The 12242-nt window shown below is 40.7% G+C and overlaps 1 long non-coding RNA gene across 1 annotated transcript; it reads right to left on the reverse strand.

Moving 5' to 3' along the window:
* Positions 1-1175: 1175 nt before the first annotated feature.
* On the reverse strand, positions 1176-10479 carry LOC109242557. The gene is made up of 2 exons (XR_002070416.1): positions 9727-10479; positions 1176-1443 (listed from the first exon to the last, which is right to left on the reverse strand). It is a non-coding gene; the product is annotated as an uncharacterized LOC109242557 (long non-coding RNA).
* Between the last annotated feature and the right edge of the window lie 1763 nt (positions 10480-12242).

Here is a 12242-nt window from a genome sequence, read left to right on the forward strand (position 1 = left end):
AATGGGATTATTTATTTGGTTTCTAGAGTCGCCACTTGGGATAGGTTTGGCTTTTGGTGTCCCAAGTCACCGGTTTATCTTGAATCCCAAATCGAGGAAAATTTCGACTTCCCGAATGGAGTCTGCAAACCAGAAATTCTGAATAAGGAATTCTGTTGACCCGAGGGAAGGTGTTAGGCATCCCCTAATCCCGTGGTTCTAGCACGGTCGCTTAAACCATTATAATTGGCTAAAATCTGATTTTAATACATGTCATCCTATAGTGAAATTTTAGAATTATTTACCGCTTTTAATTAATTTTTTATGAAATTGAACGTCGTTTAAAACATATTTTTGGATCACGTCACATGAAATGCACCCGGATCCTCGACACATTTTATTCATCGTTTTGGGATTTGTATTTGGGTCGCATGAAATGCACACCCGCATTTAGGAAGGTAAATTTATTAAAGGACACGCCTAAAGCGACTAACGTGTTATTAACTTTGCGGGAGGCCATGAAAATTTGCTAAATGGCACGTCCCAAATTCTAAGTATTTTTAAATATAAGTATTTTAAAAGAGGGGTCCAACGCGANTAAATCAAATTACACCTTAAAAAAAGATTTCAAGTTCTCAAATATTGGCCCAAGAGCTGGGAGTTTTAATAGGATCTCTGGCCGGCCTTGCCTTTTGTAGAGGCCCAAATGGAGGAGAGCAATGTTAAGGGCCTCATAGCCTACTGGGCCTATTATTAATATGACTGGGCCCAGTATAACTATTTGTGTTCATGTATTTGATATCTATTTTTTAGCGCCTGAACCATTGAATATGTGACTATTTTCAGAGTTCGAAACAATTTAGCTTTAACGAGTTGACAAATATAGCAACTAGATGATTCAAAATAACTATGCTATAACAACCATTGGGTTATTCATGATTCACCTGAACAACTAAATCCAAATTGGATCATACAATGTGTCAAGACAAGTTATTGAATGCTTCAATCCATCTGCTGATTTTAAAAACCTGAATTTCATGCCTGTGTTTGGATTTGTATACCTTTAATAATAAAAACGCTGCTATTAAAGCTTTATTCCAGAAATGTGTTTAAACCTACGTGAGTCATTGACAAATCTCTTTGGACATGGATTTAACTATGATTCAGCGTCTATTAACATGGCATCAAATTCTACATGAAATTGAATTTATACTGAACTATACTAAACAACTGTCTTAAACGGTTTCAGTAATACAAACTAAAACAAAAAGCAATCTAGGCAGTTTAATTACCACAGTCCAATACAGTCCAGGTTCTATTACAATGAATATATCAACTAAATCATGGAACTACTCAAAGTATAATAGGATGTTGAAACAGCAAAATCTACAACAGAAATCAGGCACTAATTTCATTTCACTTTCAACTTGAGAAGTTACATCAGACAATTCTCAAGGCATGTACCTGGAAGTAGAAGGAAATGTAAGAGAAGAGAGGAATCAGCAGCGGTAAGCAGCCGTCAAAAAATCAAAGCAACTGGATCAATTTCATTCCCAAAAATGCCACAGCAACCCAGGAATAACTCGCAGAAGATTAAACACCAACGAGCAAACAAAAACAGATCTGATTGGATCAAAACACACTCAAAATCAACCTAAAACTCCCTAAACTTGGACCAATGAAATCTGGAAATGCTCAAACTATTTTTTGGACCTTCTATAAATTTGAGAGTTTGATCTAGAGCTGAAACTCGAATTTAACATAAGAAAACTTGAATGAAGTACTATTTTTGGAGTTTTTGCTATTTTTTTTGAATCTTTTTTGAAGAACTAAGATCTAAAGTAAGCTTTCTAATTCTAAGATTTCAGATTTGGTTTTTGAATTTTGAAATTCAAATTTTTCAGATGATAAAACTTGTAGAAACTTTGGGGGGAATTTTCAGATGCCAAAAACTTTTTTTTAAGGAAGGCAGCATATGCCTTTTATAGGCAAAACTAAAGGCTTCTCTCAAATTTTCAGTTTACATCTTTAGTCCTTCTTTTATTTTCAGTTTTAACTATTTAGTCCCTTATTTACTGACTTATTGCCCAAGTTACTGCCCTAAGTTACTGAGAATCTAATTAAAATCCTCCTCTAGAAGATTCTAGGAGGTTCTAGTTTCAACTACAACATTGTTTTCTATTTAGGAATGCCTATACTACCCTTGTCCTTACCCCTAAATTACATAGCCTAAGTCAAACTAAACCCCAACCCTCTTTTACCCTAGTCAGAATTTGACTATAGTTAAACCAACAAATCTAATTCAGCTATATCCAAACAGACTAAAACTAATTAAAAGCTAACTAACAACAACAATAAGGAATTACTGATTAAATCAAACACTGAAATAATAAAAAATTAAAATCAAACGCTGCCTAAACAGGATTAACTAAATAGGATTGACTAAAACAAACAAGAATTAAAAACTATACTAATAGCGACGAACACTGAGTTGAAACAAAAACATATATCAAAACCGATTCAAAACAAAAATTAAACTAACATAAAAAATCACTAAAACAGGATTAACCAAAATCAAAACAAAATTAAACTAAAAAAAAAATCAAAAACAGTTACAAGAACAGAATCAACCATGAACAAAAACAAAGATTAAACAAGAAAGAAAAATCGAAAACTCATGAGGATGGAATCAAACTAGTAAGAAAAACTTAGAGATTTAATCTTCTAGTCGATTGAACTCGAATCGAGTCCCCAAATAATATTATATGTTTGTTCTTGGTAAGAAAAAACATATAATATTATGTAGGAACTCAAATCGACACTTGGTTGTATTCGAAAATTCCACCAATTTTTCCAAAACCCTAGATCCAAAATTTGGAGAATTGCAGCTAGATTTGGGGAGAACTAGTTTGGGGTTTAGGTAGAGGCGGGTGAGACGGGTTTAGGGTGTTGATTTGGTGGGGAAAGGGTGGAGGCGCCGTCGTGGGCGGCGGCGGCTAGGGTTTCACTGATTCGAGGGTTTTGTTAGGGATTTGAAAGAAACCAATTGTGGATTCGGGATAAGGAGGTGGAGGGGAGTATTTTGGTATAATTTGGTGGTCAATGGGGACTTGCCGGCGGTGGAGACGATTTCCGGCCGGCGGCGGACGGCGGATGGCGACGGAGGTGCGGTGGTGATATTGGGAGTGTTCTGAGACGATGGATTGGGGGGGTGGGGTAAGGATGCCGACATTATTATATCAAACGAACCTCAGTTCCTGACCATAGGATCAAAGATCCTCGACAGCCAGGATCAATTGCCATTGAAACGACGCCGTTTTGGGGCGTCCGCTAGATCGGACTGGGTTGGGTTGTAGGTGTGGGCTAATTTGAAACGGACCAAGGGGATTTTGGCTTTGGGCTGGAATTAAAAATGGCCCAAACACACAACAGCCTACTCATTCTTCAAAATTCTTTCTTTTTAATTTTTTTATTTGTTTTCTTCTTTTCTTCCTTTTCTTATTCAAATTTTAGATTTTATTAAGTACAAAATTAAAATAGACAAAACCTGATTTAACTATAAAATTAAAACTAATTAATTCTCAAAAATTAAACAAATCCTAGTTTAAAAAGAAAATTTGAGGAAAAATTAAAAAACTAAAAGTAAAACAATGCAAAAGGACTATTTTGTTATTTTCTTTTATTTTTGTAATGTTAGTTAACTAATGAAAAATATTAAAATGAGGTTCTAAATGCAAGTATGCTATTTTTGTATTTTTCATGAATTATATCAATTAAAAATGCACAAAAATACACATAATCACAAAATCATGCAATTAATTCCCTAAAATTCAAATAATAACAGAAAAATCCTAATTTTAATAAATTCTATAGGAGTAATTTAAGCGAGGCAAAAATCACGTGCTCACAACTACGGGACAGTAACCCAGGAGCTCCCCTGTATGTTTACTTTGGGACTACGGAATTGCATTCCAGGAGATCCCTTTGCACTTTTACATTGGAACTATGGGATTGCACCCGGTAGATTCCCCAGTACTGAGTATTTATATTTGGGACTACGGATGTGGTATTCCGGTAGATCTCCGCGCATTTATGAGTTGGACTACGGGCCTGCACCCGGGAGATCCACTGGATATGGTATTTATGTTTGGGGACTACAGGACGGTATCCTGGGAGATCACCGGTTGTTATCTCGGAGCTGTGCTGTACTCTCTTTCTGTGTTTTACTTGCCTTTGTAATAGTTGTTGCTGTCCTTCATGTCCTGTGTTACTTATTTATACTATTTATTTCACACTGTTAAACCTTATATCTTATTTAACCTCAGTAGGGCCCTGTCCTTCCTCGTCACTACCCAACCGAGGTTAGGCTTGGCACTTATTGAGTACCGCTATGGTGTACTCATGCCCTTCCTGCGCATGTTTTTCATGTGCAGATCCAGGTACTTCGACTCAGTCCTACCACCCCTGAGGCGAGGCGACTACTATAGCGACTTCGAGGTATATCTGCCGCGTCCGCAGACCGAGAAGTCTCTTTCTATTCTTGCTGTTTAGTATTAGATCTTCTGTATTTCAGTTCTTGTTAGATATTCCGGAGTTAGAGCTATGTAGTATTTCTTAGCTTGTGATTCATGGTTTTGCGGGTCTTGGATTTATGTGTTAGTTTTGAGAGTTAAATATTGTGTATGCTGAGCGGCACCTTTAAAAGTTATTTATTTCCTTTATTTCTGTTTTAAATTGCTTTACTTCTGCAAAATTTTGGTTTCTTTCCGCAAATTTAGGCTTACCTAGTCTTAGAGACTAGGTGTCGTCACGATGATTCATGGAGGGTGAACCGGGGTCGTGACAAGTTGGTATCAGAGCTCTCGGTTCATAGGAGTCATGAATCACAAGTCGGTTTATTAGAGTCTCGCTGATCGGTACGGAGACGTCTGTACTTATCTACGAGAGGCGATGTAACTGTTAGGAAAAAATTCTGTTTCGTTTGACTTCCTTGTCGTGCGAGATTTTTGATATCACAATTCTAAACTTCTGTCTTCTATTCTCTCACAGATGGTGAGGACACGTGCTACTCGAGATGACCAGGAACCCGCGCCCCCTATTGGAGCCGTTAGAGGTCGGGGCCAGGGTAGAGGCCGGGGACGCACTCGTGGTATGGCCAGAGCACCCGCGCGAGCTGCCACCGAGGTACCACCAGCAGTACAGCCGGAGTCCAGACACCTGATGTATCTGCTACTACTAGCCCAACACTCCAGGAGACTTTGGCACAATTTATGACTATGTACACCACTCTGGCTCAGGCAGGGTTGCTTCCCCTTGCTGCAGCTACATCCCAGGTCGGGGGAGGAGAACAGACTCCCGCCGCCCGCACTCCTGAGCAGCGAGTGCATATCGATGAGGTCCCAGAGGCTATTCCTGTACAGCCGGTAGCCCCAGCTCAGCCCGAGGAGAGGGCAGTAGCTTCAGAGGAGGAGCAGAAGAGGCTTGAGAGGTTCAAGAAGTATCAGCCTCCGACTTTCATCGGACTAGCCTCAGAGGATGCCCTTGGATTTCTTGAGGAGTGCTATCGTATCCTTCGTATTATGGGCATATCAGGATCGAGCAGGGTTTCTTTCACTACTTTCCAGCTTCGAGGAACCGCCTATCAGTGGTGGCGTGCTTATGAGTTAGACAGTCCGGATGAGGCAGCTTCCCTGACTTGGGCCCAGTTTTCAGATATGTTCACGAGGGAGTATGTCCCCCAGAGTCTTAAGGACGCCTGGTGCGCGGAGTTTGAGCATTTGCGCCAGGGTACCATGACTGTCTCGGAGTATGCTGTCTGTTACACTGACTTGGCTAGACATGCACCAGCTTTGGTTTCTACGATATGCGAGAAGGTTTTCCGGTTCATTGAGGGGCTTATTCCCAGCATCAGATCTAGCATGGCTCGTGAGTTAGAGATGGATATATCTTATCAGCAGGTGGTGAGCATTGCTAGGAGGATTGAGGGTATGCATGCTAGGGACAGAGAGGAGAGGGAGGCCAAGAGGTCTCGAGAGTCGGGCTATTATTCTGGTGCCCGCGCCCCAGCTGCAGCTCGTCATGGTAGGGGTCATATGGGTCACCCTGTTCGTTCAGCTCTTCCAGCCGCCAGTGGCATTCCAGCTCCACCTAGGCCTCAGGAGCCTTATTATGCACCTCCAGTATCTAGTGTGCCTCCTGTGCGGGGTGCTTTCAGTGGTCAGTCCAGCAAACATGGCCCGAGCCAGTCATATCCGCCACATCCTCCCAGAGCTATTTTTGAGTGTGGTGACACACGCCATATGGTGAGGGANGGAGGGGTTCTGCAGACTCCTACGTAGCGTTTGGTACCCACCACTAACCCGGCCCCAAGCCAACGTAGAGGGTTTGGAGGTTTAGGGGGAGGTAGAGGTCGCCCTCGAGGGGGAGGCTAGGACAGATACTATGCTCTTCCTGCCCGTACTGAGGCTATCGCCTCCGACTCTGTCATCACAGGTACTATCTTGGTCTGTCAGAGAGATGCATCGGTTCTATTGGATCCAGGCTCCACTTATTCCTATGTGTCTTCTTATTTTGCTCCGCATTTGGGTGTATCACGGGATTCTTTGAGTTCCCCAGTTTATGTTTCTACTCATGTGGGAGATTCTCTTGTTGTGGACCACGTTTATCGGTCATGTTTGGTTGTTCTTGGTGGTTTTCAGACCAGAACCGATTTATTGTTGCTCAGCATGGTTGATTTTGATATTATCTTGGGCATGGACTGGTTGTCACCCCATTATTCTATTCTTGATTGTCACGCCAAAACCGTGACACTAGCCATGCCAGGTATACTGCTTGTTGAGTGGAGGGGTGCTTTAGGTCACACTCCTAGCAGAGTTATTTCTTTCCTTAAGGCTCAGCGAATGGTTGAGAAAGGTTGTGATGCTTATCTAGCATATGTGAGAGATGTCAGTATGGAGACTCCTTCTGTTGATTCAGTCCCAGTAGTACGGGATTTCCCTGATGTGTTTCCAGTTGATCTTCCGGGCATGCCGCCCGATAGAGACATTAATTTTGGTATTGATATGTTGCCGGGCACTCAACCCATTTCTATCCCTCCGTACCGTATGGCTCCTCCTGAGTTGAAGGAGTTGAAGGAGCAGTTGCATGAATTACTTGATAAGGGTTTCATTCGGCCTAGTGTATCACCTTGGGGTGCTCCTGTCTTATTTGTGAAGAAGAAGGATGGTTCTATGCGTATGTGTATTGATTATCGCCAGTTGAACAAGGTGACAGTGAAGAACCGTTATCCTTTGCCTCGTATTGATGACCTGTTTGATCAGCTGCAGGGTGCTTGTGTGTTTTCTAAGACTGACTTGCATTCAGGCTATCATCAGTTGAAGATTCGGGAGCCAAACATCCCGAAGACCGCCTTCAGGACTCGGTATGGTCATTACGAGTTCCTTGTTATGTCATTTGGGCTGACCAATGCCCTAGCAACCTTCAAGCATCTGATGCACAATATTTTCCGGCCATATCTTGATTCATTCGTGATTGTTTTTATTGATGACATCCTGGTATACTCCCGGAGTCGGGAGGATCATGAGCTGCACCTGAGGATAGTGCTCCAGACCTTAAGAGAAAAGAAACTGTATGCTAAGTTCTCGAAATGTAAGTTTTGGTTGGATTCCGTGATGTTCTTGGGTCATGTGGTCTCGGGAGAGGGTATTCAGGTGGATCCGAAGAAAGTAGAAGCCGTGCAGAGTTGGCCCAGACCATCCTCAGCTACAGAGATCCGCAACTTTATTGTCTTGGCAGGTTATTACCATCGATTTGTTCAGGTGTTTTTATCTATTGCAGCACCTATGACCAGACAGACCTAGAAGGGTGCTCCGTTCTAGTGGACAGAAGAGTGCGAGGAGAGCTTACAGAAGCTCAAGATAGCTTTGACTACAGCCCCAGGTTTGATATTGCCTACCGGTTCGAGGTCTTCTACTGTCTATGTGATGCCTCGAGAGTTGGCCTTGGAGCGGTATTGATGCAGGATGGTTGGGTGATTGCCTACACGTCCAGACGGTTGAAGATACATGAGAAGAATTATCATGTCCATGATCTTGAGTTAGCTGCCATTATTCATGCCTTGAAGATCTGGTGTCATTACTTGTACGGCGTGCCTTGTGAGATATATACTGATCACCGGAGTTTGCAGCATTTGTTCAAGCAGAAGGACCTTAATTTGCATCAGAGGAGATGGCTAGAGCTGCTGAAGGATTATGACATCACTATCTTGTATCACCCGGGCAAGGCCAATGTAGTGGCCGATGCTTTGAGCAGCCGGGCAGAGAGTTTGGGGAGTTTGGCTTATTTACCAGCAGCAGAGAGGCCTATGGCGATGGATGTTCAGGCCTTAGCCAGCCAGTTTGTGAGATTGGATCTTTCGGAGCCCAGTCGGGTTCTAGCTTGTGTGGTCTCTCGGTATTCCTTGTTTGACCGTATCCGGGAGCGTCAGTTTGATGAACCTCATTTGCTTGTCCTCAAGGACAAAGTGTTGCATGGCGATGCTCGAGATGTGACTATTGGTGATGACGGAGTATTGAGGATGCAGGGTCGAGTTTGTGTACCCAATGTTGATGGGCTTCGGGAGTTGATTCTAGAGGAGGCCCATAGTTCGCGGTATTCCATTCATCCAGGTGCCGCGAAGATGTATCAGGATTTGAGGCAGCACTACTAGTGGAGGCGGATGAAGAAAGATATAGTTCGGTTTGTAGCTCGGTGCCTTAATTGTCAGCAGGTAGAGATTCCGGAGTGGAAGTGGGAGCTGATCACCATGGACTTCGTATCTGGGCTCCCACGGACTTTGAGGAAGTTCGATGCTATTTGGGTTATTGTGGATCGGCTAACCAAGTCCGCGCATTTCATCCCTGTATGTACTACCTATTCTTCGGGGCGGTTGGCGGAGATTTATATCCGGGAGATTGTCCGTCTACATGGTATTCCAGTTTCCATCAGTTCAGACAGAGGTACTCAGTTCACATCGCGATTGTGGAGAGCCGTACAGCAGGAGTTAGGTACTCGGGTAGAGTTGAGCACAGCATTTCACCCTCAGACGGACGTACAGTCCGAGCGCACTATTCAGATTCTTAAGGATATGCTCCGTGCGTGTGTGATTGAGTTTGGAGGTTCTTGGGATCAGTTCTTGCCATCGCACAAATGCGTAATTTGATTTATTTTGAAAATCTTAATTATGTCACGCGAATGTATACATTATCACGATAATATATTAAGAGCGCGGCTAAAGCATGCTATTAATATTCATAAGCATTTCTCAGAGACTAATTTGAGTTTTTGTGAGGTCATGATTTATGAATATGGAATTATTTGCGGAAGAGGCTTAGCTAAGACACTAATTATAATGTTGCATTCTATCATTTTGGAATTAAAAAAAATACTAAAGTTACAGATTAAACGAATGGAATGGCAATATCGAGTAACTTGGCTAAATACACGATGGAACGTGCAATTAGGCTAACTTTGTACCAAAATGCATAAGCATCGAGGAAAATTGAGAAAATGACTAACCTTCACTATGCAGTGATGTTTTAAGTCCCTAAATAACATATTGATATAGTGCTTTGGCATTAACAAATGTTAATCAAACAGAATCTAAATTCGAATTAGGTAGAAGCTAAGCATCATAAACTTATATAACTGAAACAAAATCACTTAAACATTCAACTCTTCAAAACAGGGGAGAGATGGCTAGAAATGGACCTTAGTTAAACGAGAACAAACTCCTAATGCTCGGGAAAGACCGCGGACAGAACTTGGAGCATGCAACCTCGCTAACTCGACGCGAACGAGCTCTTAGACCTCGAAATTCGGCTAGACTTTGATTGAGGAAGTACTGAGCTGTTCGTTTTAGTGGTAGCTTTGGGGATGATATTTTTGGAGCTAATGTTACTAGTTTTTCATGGCTGAAACAGGTGATTTACTACTGATTTAAGCATGATTTTGTGAATTTTCAGCTAGATTTCATGGAGGAAAACAACTGGTTTTACAGCTATTCTAGAGATGCTTTAATAAAGGCTTTGTGGGACTATATTGGGTGGGATTTGAGGCTGATTTTTATGGCTTTTGGGAGCTGGTTTTGAGTGACGTTGTTGGGTGAGTTTAGGGACTTTTTCGAGCTGCTTTTTTGTAGATTCGTAGCTGTTTTGGAACTATTTTTCAGCTGGTTTTTGAGGTATTTCAGGTGGTTTTAACTGCTGAATTTTGAAGGAGGAAGGTAAGTTTCAGCCATGGTATTTTTTAGGAAGGAGAAGAAGGTAAGCAACTTTGCTTTTATCTCTTGGATCTAGATCTTAGGAAGAGAAAAGAGATGACTTTTGGTGGTAATTTACATGGTCTAAGAGAGGAAATTGGAACTGATTTTTTGTGAGGAAGGAGATGCCCAGTCCCTTATTCTTTTTCTCTCGTTCTCTCTCTGTTTCTCGTCTATCCCCCCTCCCTCCGTCTATCTATTTTGTTTAGAATATATAGTGCAGATAGTCTATGTTAGTGAGTGGCAAAAAACGAGTGAATTGTGAGGCCATCACAAGTGAGTGTTTGTGAGAAGCTACCAAGAAAAATGGGAATTTGTTGGGGAGAATCTTTTACAAGTGGCCAATGGTAATTGGTTCTTTTTGTAGTATTTTCTTTTCTTTATAATAAATAAGCAAAATAATCTAATCCTCTAAATAAGTAAATAAAAAGGAAGATAAAATTACTACACTCAATATTTACTTCTTAAAGCTTCTAACTTAAAAATAGTACACTTTTCTATCTTTTGTAACTGAAAAAATAAAACTAATGTCTAAATGCAAGACTCTTTTTGTGGTTTTTAATTTTCTTAAGTAAACCTACTAAAAAGTAAAATAAAGGCACTAGAATATATAGATTAAACTTAAAAGATATTCACATACTAAAATGTGGTTAAAAATTTAAGTATGGTAAAAAATTAGGTACTCACAACCAGTTGATCCCACACTGATATTAATTAAACAAAGGGATCAGTTTATTATGAAGACAAGTTCAGGCTTAGTACACCACCCATCATGGGTGTGTTAGCATTGCTACAACACTGACTGCAAAAACCGAGCCACCTGGCCACAATGGGTGTAGCCGAGCCACCCACCATGCGTTAGCTAACTTTTTATTATTTTAATTTTAATTTCACTGAAATTTGAAAAAAATAAATTTTCATCCAACCCTTTACTAAAACTTAAAATCTTCACTTTTCAGAAACAATAGTTTATGACTTAATGATAAAAACCTATACTGCTTAAAGTTGGAATTTATGGCATAGGTATGGAACTTCAATTTTTCTTCAGGAGAAGTGTTGCATAGACTTGCTCACTCAAAAGATAATCTCTTGTATCTTTGGTAGGGTGCATAAGAATAGTAGTATTTAATATGATATATTAATAATGTTGAGATTAGTTATGCTAAGTTTGTTATGTTGTGATTATTTCTCATCGACTTTTTTTATTTGTTGTATTAAAATTAATTAATATAAGTACTATTAGTTATACTTATATAGGTTCAAAAATACAATCAAACAAGGGATTAATAATGCCAAATCTATTATACCTAATATATCCTATCAAACAACTCGTTAATGTATAGACTAGTCGCCAAAAATCTGTTGTAGCATATAAAAAGTTTTATCTTTTGCTTAAATTCACCGTTGGACACTACAGCCGTAGTGGCCACTGTTTGTCCCGACCCAAATTCTATTATAGGTCGTGAAGGCGCCCAACACCGTTGTTAGACAAGCCAACCCTAGTCAACTAGTGAGTTCTTATTACTTTACCAAAAATAATCCCAACATTTTCTTAATCTTATACTTTTAAACCATCAATAAATAGCAAGTTCATGATAATAGAAATACATCCCAAAATAATAGTCTACAAATGTGCGTGCCAGGAACTAGAGTCACAAGTATTAGGCCAACTAGTAGAATGTACAAAAAAAAATACCACTATCCTACTGCCTGAAATAGAATAGACAGTACATAACAACAACAAAAGAAGAGAACTCCGGTATGCTGCTGAACGACTCAGAAGGGGCAACTCACCGTGGGATCTCGATCAGGTATCAGGAACGCGGGCCAGACGAGTAACTAGATGCACCTGCCTCAGATCCTATACAGTTAAGTACAGAAGCTTAGTATGAGTACATAAACAATATGTACCCAGTCTAACCTCGAAGAAGTAGTGACGAGGTGTCGACTTGATACCTACTAAGGT

The sequence above is a fragment of the Nicotiana attenuata genome, unplaced genomic scaffold, assembly GCF_001879085.1.
Source record: "Nicotiana attenuata strain UT unplaced genomic scaffold, NIATTr2, whole genome shotgun sequence".
Taxonomy (NCBI): Eukaryota; Viridiplantae; Streptophyta; class Magnoliopsida; order Solanales; family Solanaceae; genus Nicotiana; species Nicotiana attenuata.